The sequence below is a fragment of the Lynx canadensis genome, chromosome F2 (assembly GCF_007474595.2).
Source record: "Lynx canadensis isolate LIC74 chromosome F2, mLynCan4.pri.v2, whole genome shotgun sequence".
Taxonomy (NCBI): Eukaryota; Metazoa; Chordata; class Mammalia; order Carnivora; family Felidae; genus Lynx; species Lynx canadensis.
Window position 1 is genome coordinate 16,962,130 of NC_044320.2, and position 12,529 is coordinate 16,974,658.

The window sequence follows — 12,529 nt, forward strand, 5'->3', positions numbered from 1 at the left end:
CCTTTGTATGGTGATGGATGGTAACCAGACCTGGCAGGGTGATCATTTTGCAATGTAAAAAATATCAAATCATCATCTTGTACACCTGACACTAATAGGATATTGTATGTCAATTATAATTCGATTAAAAAAAATAGTTTGAAACTTTCATCTGAGGCACAGGTTCGGGGGCTCAATGAGGCTATCAGAGACACAGTCTAAAGATCACCAGTGCATACAAGGTCAGAAGGAAGAAAGGAGAGTGGCACTAACTATGCAGCGGCCCGCTGCCTTTGTGTCATTTGCCATTCCTAGCTGCAGGGGAAACTGAGTTTCTCACCTGGGGAGCTGGGGTATGTTAGTGCCTGGGCAATATCTTGGTTCTGTGAGCAAGGAGGAATGAGGGATGGATATTAGCTAGGCAACCACGTTCCAAGATTAATAGATTCGAGGTAGAGTTCTGTGTTAAATATTTTGAAAGTTTGTCCAAGCCTAGCAGGGAAAGGCACATCGATTATTAATGTCTGTCACAGGTGTGGAGTAGGGCATAAGGCATGCTTGGTGCATATTTGCCATCTTTGGTCCAGCCAATAGACTGATCTGTGTGTGGGATCATCTGTTTCCTCCCTCTACCCTTACCTCACCTGCTCTGTGTGTTGGGGGCCAGTCTCTGATGGGCTGGATTGACAGATCCCCTTGCCTTCTGACGTCTGATTGGGTTTGGTCATTGGAAGGCGGTGGCAGGAGGGCAGAGGACAGAAGGAGAATGATGTCAGGGTATTTATTCCCCCGACTCTGTGCCTGCTGGGTCACCGTGGTTTATTTGCTGAAGGCCACATCTCCTTTCAGGTAGCCTCCTCTGTACATCTGCCCTCTGTGGGTTCCAGTAACTGCCCTATTCCTTACGCGTTCAGGCCAAGCTCCCTACATCCTCCCTTGTTGTTTTCCCCAAACTCTGCCCACACCTTTGTAAACAATAAACTTCTCATAAACTCTCCCTAAATTACCCAGTCTCAGTGTTCTGTCTCTTTTCTCCAAGGATCCAGACTGAGGAAGTGTGTAACACTTTGGGGCCTTGTTCTGGGTGAAGGTGATAGAGTTATTGATGGACACCTTTGTTTCCCCCCTCCTCAAAGTCAAGGGCAGCGCACCTCCTGCACTCTGCAGGATGCCTGGCTCGCTATGTGTCCTGGGAGGCACCAAAGTCCTTTTTTTTTAAAATTGATTTTTATTGATCAACCCCTCAGGGACAAAGATGGTGTCGCTGCTGTGGTTTGTAAGTACATCCAGCTGCGAGGCACTCCAGCCGGGAGCTTTCAGGAATCAGTAGGAGGGAACTGACATCCTCCTGGTTCTCTCCAGCCTGTATTGTGGCAGCCCAGCGAGAGCTGTCATTTCCGAGAGCTGTTGGTTAGAAGCGGCGGTGCACCAGGTGGCCTAGAAGGACAAGCGTGCCCACACCTGGGGCACCACGTGCCCTCCATCCTGTTCCCGACCTCGCCTCCTCGCTCCTCAAGGCCCTGGAGTCTACATTCCGAAAACAGTTTCTGTGGTGTGATGTAGCATTCGATTCCACCCACCAACCCCCAGCCAGTGTGCTGCAGGAGGTGGGGAAGGAGACTTTCGGTGCCTTCAGAGTAGAGCCGGGGGGGGGGGGGGGGGGATGTTCTTGACTTGAATGAATACGTGGATCACCTTAAGGTCAGTGTCGAATTGCAGATTCGGCGTCAACAGGTCTGGGTGCCGGCCAGAGATTCTGCACTTCTCACAAGTACCTCGGTGAGGCTGAGGCCGGGGCCGCTCGCTGATCCGGGAAACACACTTGAGTAGCAAGGACTCAGAGGCCAGCCATCCAATAGGGAGACACCAGCCACGGGTGGCGATGTCCATTCAGTGTCTTTCCGTTGATTTTTATCTCGTCATATCAGCAACCCATCGGAACGGAGTTTCTAGTAACGGGTTTTTGGCTTAAGTCAAAAAGAAATATGTTGGTTTTGATAAAACTGGAAAGACAGGATGCTGGCCTTGGGAATGGCGGGGTCCAGGGACTCAGATGATGTTGCATTGTCATTGTCACCACCGCCATCTCTTTCTTTCACTGCTCTTCTCCTTTTCTTGATTTTTTTGGCTTCTTTCTAACTACTGGCTTCCTGTCTCTGGCAGGGGCTCCGGCTGCTGGCGCCTCCAGGCTAATAACACACTGTCATCTAGATGGGAAAAGGGAGCTCTTCCCCCAGCACAGAGCGCTCCTGCAGCGCACTGCCACGGGGCTGGGGTGCCCTGGCTCGTCCTGTGGGAGGGGCTGGTCACCGTGATGGGCAGCCCCCACCCCCGGAGTCAGAGGAGTGAACCCCAGAGGAAGGGGCAGCAGTGCAGAGAGGTATGGGGCCGACAGAAGCAACGGCTGTTCAGCCCACGCCACTGCTCTCGTCCACCTCAGTGAGAATCCCGTCCATCTCTTCCCCCCAAGAACCTCTCCTAGCTTCTGCCACCTTTAATTGTCCCCAGGCGGGCAAAGATGGCTTGACATGTATTTTGCTGGATGGTTAAAAGAGCACAACCATCTTCCCTGTGTATTTTCACTGCAACCAATTATCCAGGCTTTGTCTTCGATGCAGAAATTAAAATAAAAAGACAAATGTTCTGGCTTTGGTTTTCCCTTTGGTTTCTTCAGGCATCTGATGGCGGATCTCATGCTGCCTTGCTTGAAGAATGTATTTACGTTGCTCGAGAGTGACAAGCGACTGCAAGGGCAGTAAATAGCAGGAGCGGAAGGCAGATGCCTGCCAAGGGAGAAGCTGGAAGCCGGATTTGGTCCGACATTCGTTAATGGGCTGGAAGCACAGGACGGCATGGGGAGATGCGGTCTGCGGAAGGTCCAGTGCTGGGAACGCACAGGAAAGGCAGTGCAGGTGGGGACCGAGAATGAGTGAGCTACAGCCACTTTTCACTGTTTTTTTTTTTTTTCCTAATAAGAAAATTGTATGTTGGATTTTGGGGATTTTTTGGAAGAGGGGTGTAGGGAGAGTTTGGGGGTCAATGGAAGGAAGGAGAGTATTAGCTACACATGGCAAAGTCTCCAAAGCCAGAAGCACAGGTGTCTGGAATATCATCTCCTAGAACTTCATCTGGCTTCTTCCTGTGTGCCTTTCTCACATGGACATCCCATCCGGGCACGGAAAGGCACAGCCATCACACTGCCTGGCCCGCTGTCACTCCTCGGTCAGAGCAGCACAAGAGGAAAGAACATTTGTAGAGCACTGGGCACTTTGCGTCCTTGAGTGTAGTTAATCCTCACACTGGCCCTGTGGCAAAGATCTGCACCTCCATGCCTCAGATGAGGAAGCAGGGTTGTGAGGAGTCAGATAAACCCCACAAGATCACCAATCTCGTGGGCCAGAGAGCTGGGATTCAAACTTGGGTGTGTCTGACTGCCGAGCTGGCACTCTAAATCCACGCATCTGTCCATCCATCCGTCTGTCCATCCACCCACCATCCATCCATCCCACAAATATTTAGGGAGCACCTATTACATCCTGCCACTGTGCTAGGGCCAGAGGATGTGCGAGAGGGAACAAGCCAGACACAATTCTTGTCTTCCTGAAGCTAGCTTGTAACGCAGTGAGATATGAAAGACAGTAAACAGATAGATGATGACACGCTGTGAAAATAAGATGGAGGAAAATGAAGCAGGGTTGGAGGCAAGTGTGGCAGACAGGGCAGGGCTAGGGTGAGGCAAGTATGGCACCTAGGACACAAAATTTAAGGAGGCAGCCACTCGTGGGGTCCCACACGTTCGGGGTTGGCACTTGCACGGCCTTGGCTCCTTATGTTTTGCAGCTGTAGGTGGCTTGTGTGCTTCCGTCTCATCCTGTCTTGTAGGTAGGGAGCCTTGGAGGGTGGGTGACACTGGGACAGAGAACAGGTGCTTTTGCAGTGGTCCCGGTGGGAGGGTAGTATCTGGAGCATGAGCTTTGGGGTGGCTGGTGGGGACTGAGCAGATTCCGCTAAGCAGGAGGCATCTCTGCCTCCTGACTATGTAGGGGACCAGGGGATGGAGATTGAAAAGGGGGTGCAGAGATTAGTGGGCAGGTATCTCCCAGGCAGCCGGAGCCCCAGACCATGGCTGCTGCAGGACTGCACGGTTTTGTAGCCAAAGGCCAGAACTCTACAATATTCAAGATAGAAGACATCTTCCAGAGAAGGCCAACTTACTCAGAATATCCGATTTTTCAATGTTTCGTATGTTTGGGGAAGTGGGAGGGCTGTCTGAAGAATATACTTCCACATGCTTTATACACATGCTTAGTTTAGATAAACTGGCCGAAAGTCCACACATCCCTGGAAAATCAAATATCTAGACCAGAGATTCCCAAAGTGGGTTTCCCAGACCAGCAGCATCAGCCTTACCTTGGAAACTTGTTAGCAACACAGATTCTCGGATCTTGCTCCGGGCCTACCGAATCAGAAACTTTAGCCCCTCCAGGTGATTCTGGTGCCTGCCCAAGCTTGAAAATCCCCGGGCAGATGAGCCTCACCCCTGAACAGTGAGGGACTCTTTAAACCTTACCTGGGCAGAGACGCAAAAGCCAGCCTTCTCTGAGAAATGGCAGTGTCCCAGTCACCTGTCAGCAGCAGCCCAGGGAGGGGAGTGACTTACCTCGGGTCACCGGAGGGCGAGCAGGGGTCCTGCACATGGCCTGCAGATTTCCTTCCCACTCATGCTGTTCTCTGCAGTATTTTATGAATCTATTTGTGAAGACCCTGGAGAAGGGAGGACCTATCACTTACTTCTCTGTGTCCAAGAGATGTGACAGATTCCCACATCGACATGTACGCCCTGTTTTTAAAGTCCCATTTGTGCTGTCGGACCTCACCAAGACAGAAAATGAGAAATGTCACATGAATCTGTCATACTGCTTTGAAATGAGAGGTGGCTGAGTTGGAAACCTCATGCCCTCGAAGCCAGGCAGCAATGAAGAACAAGGAGCAGAGGAAAAGGTTATAAAAATGTTTAGTCTCTGCTTTATTGAGTTACAACAAATGAGCAACAAGTTAGAAAAAATGTTTTTTTTCCAAACTCCCTAGCATTTTATTTGTGCAGTATACCCAAATGGGGGGTGGGGGGGGAGGGGGTTGCAAACACAATTCATATTGCAACATTTACACCAGATATGTCTCTTGGTTTTTCCTCTTTAAAAGTTAGGACTAATTGGAAAAAAAAAAAAAAAACCAACAAAAAACAAAAGTGCACTCAGGAATCTAAAATTGGCCCAAAAACAAACACGAACAAAAAAAATCAGATCATGGTGAGGCTTCAGGCTGAAATCTTGTCAAATACCACACCGAGAAAAGGCAGTTAGGAACAGAAATCAAAACCAAAGTTGTTCATTTTTGTACCATCTAGATAGGAAGACCTCTTTTTGTTGGAGTTTCACAAAAGTAACGATAATGCTAGAAATGTGGAAGCCCTTTCTGCTGGTATCTAACAAGACGCTGAAAGAGGGAGCCACCTGCTCCCTAGTTCTCTGGTGCTGGCAACGCCCAAGGTCAGCCCAAGAGGCCAGGCGGCGGAGAAAACCAGATCCACCTGTTGGCAGTTCGGAAAGCCCTGTGCGTGGCTAAACAGGGACCCCAGAGGTGGCTGGTGGGGGAGGGAGAACCAAAAATGGGCTTGATCTGGAAGATGTGCCATCTGTGAAACCCTCTCAAAGTTCAGACAGAAGCCCAAATCCTAGCCCTTCCCACGGAGAAATCTCCCAAATTTCAAACTACTTTTAATAAAACGAACTCTCCCTACCTAAAATCCAGTAGATATAATGGCACTAATGCTAACATTCCCCCCCTCCCCAAAATTAATAAAATAAAGATTAAAAAAAAAAAAAGGAAAAAGAGAAAAGCACATGTGATCAGCCCTCCCTCCTGGAAAAAAACCTTACAATGGTAGTGCTGGAAAAGGACGTTGCCCTTGATTAAAAAGGTAACAAAATTCCCACATCGTACAAATTGGTTCCAGTATAGCAAGAAGTGGGGGCCAGGGCAGAGGAGCAAACTATTTACAAGGACCCATTGAAAACGCAGTAGTAGGACTTTGGCACTATGAACAATTCCCGCCGGTCCTCCGGGCGGGGTGTGTGTGAAGGCTGGGGCTCCGGCACCCAGCAGCCACACGCCGGCTAAGTGGTTCCACTTGGAGCCTCTGACCAGGGTGGCCCACGGCCGGGGAGGGAGGTCCTCTTCCTTCCTCAAAGACAGAGCGTCCCCTTTATCAGCAATGCAGTTCTGACAGACTTCCCTAGAAAGACAACACAAAACCGGAGAGACAAGATGTCAGGAGATGATCAGTCCCTGGGTGGAAGGGGGCTGGGTCACTCTTCCTGGCTGTCTTGGGGAGGACCCCTTCCAAAGCCATGCTAGGGCTTAGAGGAGAGACAAGTGCCCCAGTTTGGGGCCAGTTTTTTTTTTAAATTTTCTAAAAATGTTTTATTTATTTTTGAGAGAGAGAGAGACAGAGCATGAACAGGGGAGGGTCAGAGAGAGAGGGAGACACAGAATCGGAAACAGGCTCCAGGCTCTGAGCTGTCAGCACAGAGCCCGACGCGGGGCTCGAACCCACGGACCGTGAGATCATGACCTGAGCCGAAGTCGGATGCTTAACCGACTGAGCCACCCAGGCGCCCCAGTTTTTTTTTTTTTTTAAAAGAGTGTATTTTCCCGAGTACAGTCTGACATCACAGGAAGCGTCCCCAGAAACAGACCTTTGAAAATAGGATGACTTTCTGGGCAAGTGGAGGTGGTGGCCTGTGACTCTTTTCATCATTACAAGGCCTTTTTCTCATTCCTGGAGGGGAAGCCAGTCACAGGGGCTCCTAAAGTTCCAGAGTCTGACAATACTACATAGTATTACAGACTTCTGTTGTTTTGTTGGCTGCAGCCTTTTCCAAGCATGATAAGGTATAGAACAGTGATCATAACAAGATGAAACATTTTAAGTGTATTTAAAAAATTTTTTTAATGTTTATTTTTGAGAGAGAGAGAGCGCACGCGCGCGCGAGTGGGGGAGGGGCAGAGAGGGAGGGAGACAGAGAACCCGAGGCAGGATCCAGGCTCTGAGCTGTTAGCACAGAGCCTGACGTGGGGCTCGAACTCACAGATCACGAGATCATGACCTGAGCCAGAGTCGGATGCTTAACTGACTGAGCCACCCAGGTGCCCCTTAAGTGCATTTTTAATTCGATATCAACCTTCAGAGGTGTGTGACCATTGTTCCCATTTTATAGGTGAGGAAACTGAGCACAGAGAGGCTAAACACTTTGTCCAAGATTGTACAGCTGGGAAGTGGCCCCGTCAAGATTCAAACCCAGGCAATCTCCAGAGCGTCTGCTTATAACATACCAACAGTATTAAGAGTCCGAATGGAGAAATGCTTAATTCTTATGTTCTTTGATGTTATTAAAACAGCACAAGGACCCTCTTGTGCGTTGAACTGTGTCTCTTCAAAAGATATACTGTTGTCCTAATCCTCAGTATCTCACAATGAAACCCTATTTGGAAATTCCTTTACAGGGATAAATGGTCATGTTAAAATGAGGTCATTAGGGTGTCCCCTCATCCAACAGAACTGGTGACGTTATAAACTGGAAATCTGGACACTGAAACAGATTCGCACAGAGAGTACACCACATGAAGACAAAGCCAGAGACCATGGTGATGCATCTATGAGCCAAGGGACGCCAAGGGACGCCAAGGGACACCAAGGACTGCCAGCAACCTAGCAGAAGCTAGGAGCGAGGCGTGGAACAGATTTCCCTCACGGCCCCCAGAAAGAACCAACTCTGCCAACACCAGACTTTGAGTCTCCAGAACTGTGACAGAATACATTTCTGTTGTTTAAGCCACCGCTTTGTGGTACTTTAAGGCAGCCCGAGGAAGCAAAGACAGACCGCCATGATTACCCTTGTGGGCTCCCAGGATCTGGAGCTCCTGGGAAAGGAATCCGAGGGGAGGGCCCAGGACTACAGCTAGTATTCCATGACAGGCTGGAAGTTTATCAGATCTGTGGATTCCTGAAGCGACTGGCTTTTTCTTTGCCGCCTCCTTGGAATGGCTGCTTCTAGTGGAGAGGACCCTAAGAAGTGCCTTTAGCACAGGGGACCCCAAGAGCAAGCAGACTTGACTTCTCAGCCAGAGGTATCAGCAGGTCACCTATACGGTCATTCTTTCTTAATGTCAGGAGGTCAGCTGTCCCCACATTTCCTAGGTGCTCTGACTAGGAGAATGAATGCTGGAGTTAAGAAGCCAACTGGTGAGAGAAACGTCTGTGGATGAAACCAGATTCCGGGGGTGTCCTTGGGATCTGGTACCGCCTGAAAATGATCCACAAAAGTCACTGAACTGTAAGAACCACAGGGGTCCTCACAGGTGGTGCTGTCCCATCACTCAGTTCACAAGGAAAAGGAGGGAAGCTCCGGGAAGAAAGGCGAATCCCCCAAATCACGAGACTTCTCAGAGGCACAGTCACAGTAATGACCTTGGTTGTGACAACAGTGACAGGAACTGATATTTCTCTCACACTTACTACGAGCCAGGCCCAATGGTAGGTGCTAATGCTAATGCATCCCGTCCACTCCTTATAGTAACCAGACCGTTAAGCCTACCGTGGCGTGAAGAAACAGGGGCTGAGATTAAATGATGTCAGGCATGTAGCGAGTGGTGGAGCCTGCATTCCTCCAAGGTCAGTCCCACTTCAGTTGCTCCTCCCACACCTGATCGGGGTCCAGGCTCCCTGTCCTACTCACACAGTCTCCCCCTGCACGGAGACACCTGGGGACAGGGAGAGCACGTCTGCTTCAAAGGCAGGGGCTGGCGGTTCTGGGCACCCAGAGAGGTCCACGTGCCTACTGCTGACCCCACGGAGAGCCACATGCACCCCCGGGTGGGCACAGGGACCAGAGCCAGGCTCCTCCTGCGCTCCCCAAGGAACTGGCTTTCCCCCCAGCAAACAGGGTCTTTCACCACCCTTGCAAAGGGGGTGCCTCTGGTGGGGTGTCCACCTGAGCGGTTCTCAAGAGCCCGGGAAACAAGGCCCAAGGGGGGTAGACCGCTACTCTTCATCCTTCTCCCAGCCAGGCTGCAGAGCATCAGGTCAGCACACGACTGTGGGTATTGGCTGTGGTGGGTCAGAGTGGAAAGAGCCGTGGGGTCGGAGTAGCTGGGATCCAGGGCCTGCCACTTCCTAGCTGTGTGTCCGTGTTACTTCCTTAACCACCCTGAGACTCACTTCCATCCCCCCATACCTGCTGGGCCGCTGGGGGCGGGGGTTACAGGTGGGGAGTGCCAGGCATGCAGGTGCTCCCGAAACACTGCTTCATTTTCCTTTGAGGAAGGCCAGGTGTAAAACTGGGGCCTTAGGGGTGTGTGTGTGTATACACGTATTTACTCTCTCTCCCTCTCAAAAATGAAACTGAACCCTGTCTCTTCAAGCGAATGGCAAAAACTCACATTTTTAGATATGCCTCAATATGAAGGTGGTTCTTCATCGGGCGATGTGTTATGATTCCCTTGTGTCATTTCTTGTGGACATCAACACACATAAGCCTCCAAACAGGTGTATTCACGAAGAAAAGAAATACTGAACAAAGCCCTTACCACCCCCCACCCCCTTCCCAAACGGACTGCAGAGGGCAAAAGGGTGACCCGGAGAAAAGGACACCAAGTTGCTTCTGCAGAGACCCCAGATGTCCGTGGGTGGCTCTGGGCCCTGGGAGCACCCTGGGACCTCAGCTCTCCTCTGACCTCTCCCAGGGTGCGTGGCAGCAGGCAGGACTGCGGGGGCTGGCAATGCTCTCAAAAGGGAGGCTGGGAAGCCGCTGGGAACAGAAGGCGGGGCGGTTTCCCTTCCCCATGAGGGACACAGCCGGTGGCCCAGTCACTTCCCCTTGGGCAGCGCGTCCTAGCCACAGGCTGCTTCCCCGGAAGGCTTTGCCCCCGAGCACCCTCAGGTCTCCTTGTCAAACGCCCCTGCACCAGGGATCTCCAGCACAACTGTATCACGCGGTCTTCAAACTGCCTGGTTAATTGTATGTCCTCTGAGGACACGCATGGGGCCCGCGGTGTTCACTGCTGACCCCTGCCCCCGCCCCCCACTCTGGGTCTGGCCCACACAGTATGCCCCGGCGTTCATTAGTGAAAGAAAAATGGGACAAGCACGCTGCTCTTAGAGGGGTGGCTGGTTACACAACGTTGGTGACAAACTCCCATCTCGGGTTTTTATTGTAGAGTAGCACAGTGATTTTGACTGTGTGGCCTCTTGCTAATCCCCTGGGCTTCTATCCGCAATCTTACCACTAGGACGGAGACATTCCCCAAGGCAGAGGACCAGTGACCCGATGGATTATTTGATCCTAGAGCACCGGATCTCCCCTTTGGGAGGAAACAGTAAGATCGTCGGGCCCTTTGCTTATGGCCACTATTCTACCAAGTGGATGTCTAGCTTCTTCCTGAACACTGCCCAGGACAGAGAACCCTCTGCCTTCATAGCAGTCCCTTTCTATCTTGGGGACAACTTGGAAGGCTAAAAAGTACTGTCTAATTCTTCAGCGAAATCTGCTTATTACTTTACCCATTGGGGAAACATGAAAAAATTAGAATTCTTTTCCCATGTGATACCTGTTTCTGTGTCTCTTTAATTTGCTCTGTAGGGATTTCCCTAAGCCCCGCGGACTCAGGAGAAATACTGTCTCTGTGAGACAGAAAAACAAGCACCGTGATAGTGATTTATTATCTTAATAATATTTGAGCCAAACTTTCTTTTCTTTAGAGGGGGCATGCTCTGATTTTAATTAGAATTGGGAAAAGGAAAACGTGGTGGCAGGGAGAGGGATTAAGCAATTTCCCAGTGGACCAGGAAGACTCCATCCCATCTCAAATCGTTCCCATGCCAGGCCTTGGTCAACTCTGGCATATCTGGCCAAAGCTCTTTCACCGCAGCCGTTTGGGGAGCCTCTGGGCTTGGGGAAACTGCTGAGACTTACAAGCCAGGCAAGTCTCCCCCAGGCTGCTTGCAAGGAGGCTCAATGGGAGAAGGAGTCAAAGGGGCTATTGGCTCTTCCTGCCCTTTTTCCATCAGAGGATATTATCTAGAGGAGTCCAAAGGATTTGGGCAAACAGAATCATATTTTAAACTCACTAGGCACACCCCTGACGTGTTTATGCATGTGGATTCGGGTTTGAATGCCAGCTCCCCCACTTTCTAGCTGAAGGATCTTGGATGAGCTACCTTTCTGTGCCTCGTTCTCCTCAGCCATAAAACGAAAAAGAATAGTGTTGACTTCAGAGAGTCATCAACACATGCAAAGTGCCTGGCACAGTAAGGGCTCAGCAAATGTTACCCCTTGTCATTGCCCCCCATCCTCACCCCCACCCCTCTGAGATGCGATTAATACACAACAGCATGAGCTTGTACAAGTGGGGCCCCAACTGAAAAAGCCAAGTTGGAAGGCATTCAGCCAAGTTCTTCTCCATTAAAAAAAAAAAAAAAAAAAAAGCGTCAGGGCACCTGGGTGGCTCAGTCGGTTGAGCACCCAACTCTTGATTTCAGCTCAGGTCGTGATCTCATGGTTCATGGGATCAAGCCCCACATCGGGCTCTGTGGTGACAGTGTGCAGCCTGCTTGGGATTCTCTCTCTCTCTTCCTTGCTCTCTGCCTCTCCCCACCGTCTTTCAAAATAAGTAAACATTAAAAGTAATCATAATATACTAAAAAAAAAAAAAAAGACTGTCAATTCAGAGCCAGCAACTAAGCAATTGCTGATGCTAATGCTGGGCCCTTGTTTAGGGGATTTCACTTGTATTATTTCATTTAATCCTAACAACAACAGACAATTCTATTAGTGCTATGGGCTGAACTATGTCCCCTACCCCACTATTCATATGTTGAAGCCTTAACCCCAATCTGACTGTATTTGGAGATGGGCCTTTAAAGAGGTAATTATGGCTAAATGAGGGTCATGAGGTGGGGCTCTAGTGTCCTTATAAGAAGAGGAAGAGACATTAGGAGGGCACAGGCACAGAGGAAAGACTAGGAAAGGACAGGACACAGAGAGAAGTGGCTGCGTGCAAGTCAAGGAGAGAGGCCACACCAGAAACCAACTCTGCTTGGAAACTTGATCTTGAACTTTCAGTCTCCAGAACTGCAAGGACATAAATGTTGTTTAAGCCACTCAATCTGTAGTGTTCTGTTCTGGCAGCCTTAGTTGACTAATATCGTTAAGTATTAAAGTTATAGAGACCTACTAATAATAGAGAATAAAGTAAAACATATGGCCATGTGGATGCTCTAGAATTTTCCAGCATCCATCCTCCATTTACCACTATGGCAGGAAGGTCTGAATGCCCAGATATCTGCAACATGACTTCCTTTTACTCCTTCCTTGAGTATCTCAGAGCATCTAAACTTTCTCTACAGGATCATACACACTGAATCACATCCAGTCTTCTTTACTGGTGAGGTAGAGGAGTTTCAAGGGAAATTTGGATTATTTGTAGGTCA

The 12,529-nt window shown here is 49.8% G+C and overlaps 1 protein-coding gene across 3 annotated transcripts in view; it reads right to left on the reverse strand.

The window, feature by feature from the left end:
- Window positions 1-4,976: 4,976 nt before the first annotated feature.
- ZHX2 (zinc fingers and homeoboxes 2) overlaps window positions 4,977-12,529 on the reverse strand; it is a 164,164-nt gene continuing 156,611 nt past the window's right edge. For all 3 annotated transcript variants that reach the window (XM_030304545.2, XM_030304546.1, XM_030304547.1), the window contains one exon: window positions 4,977-6,274. The gene's annotated coding sequence lies outside the window, so the exon portion shown is untranslated. The remainder of the gene's footprint in view (window positions 6,275-12,529) is intronic.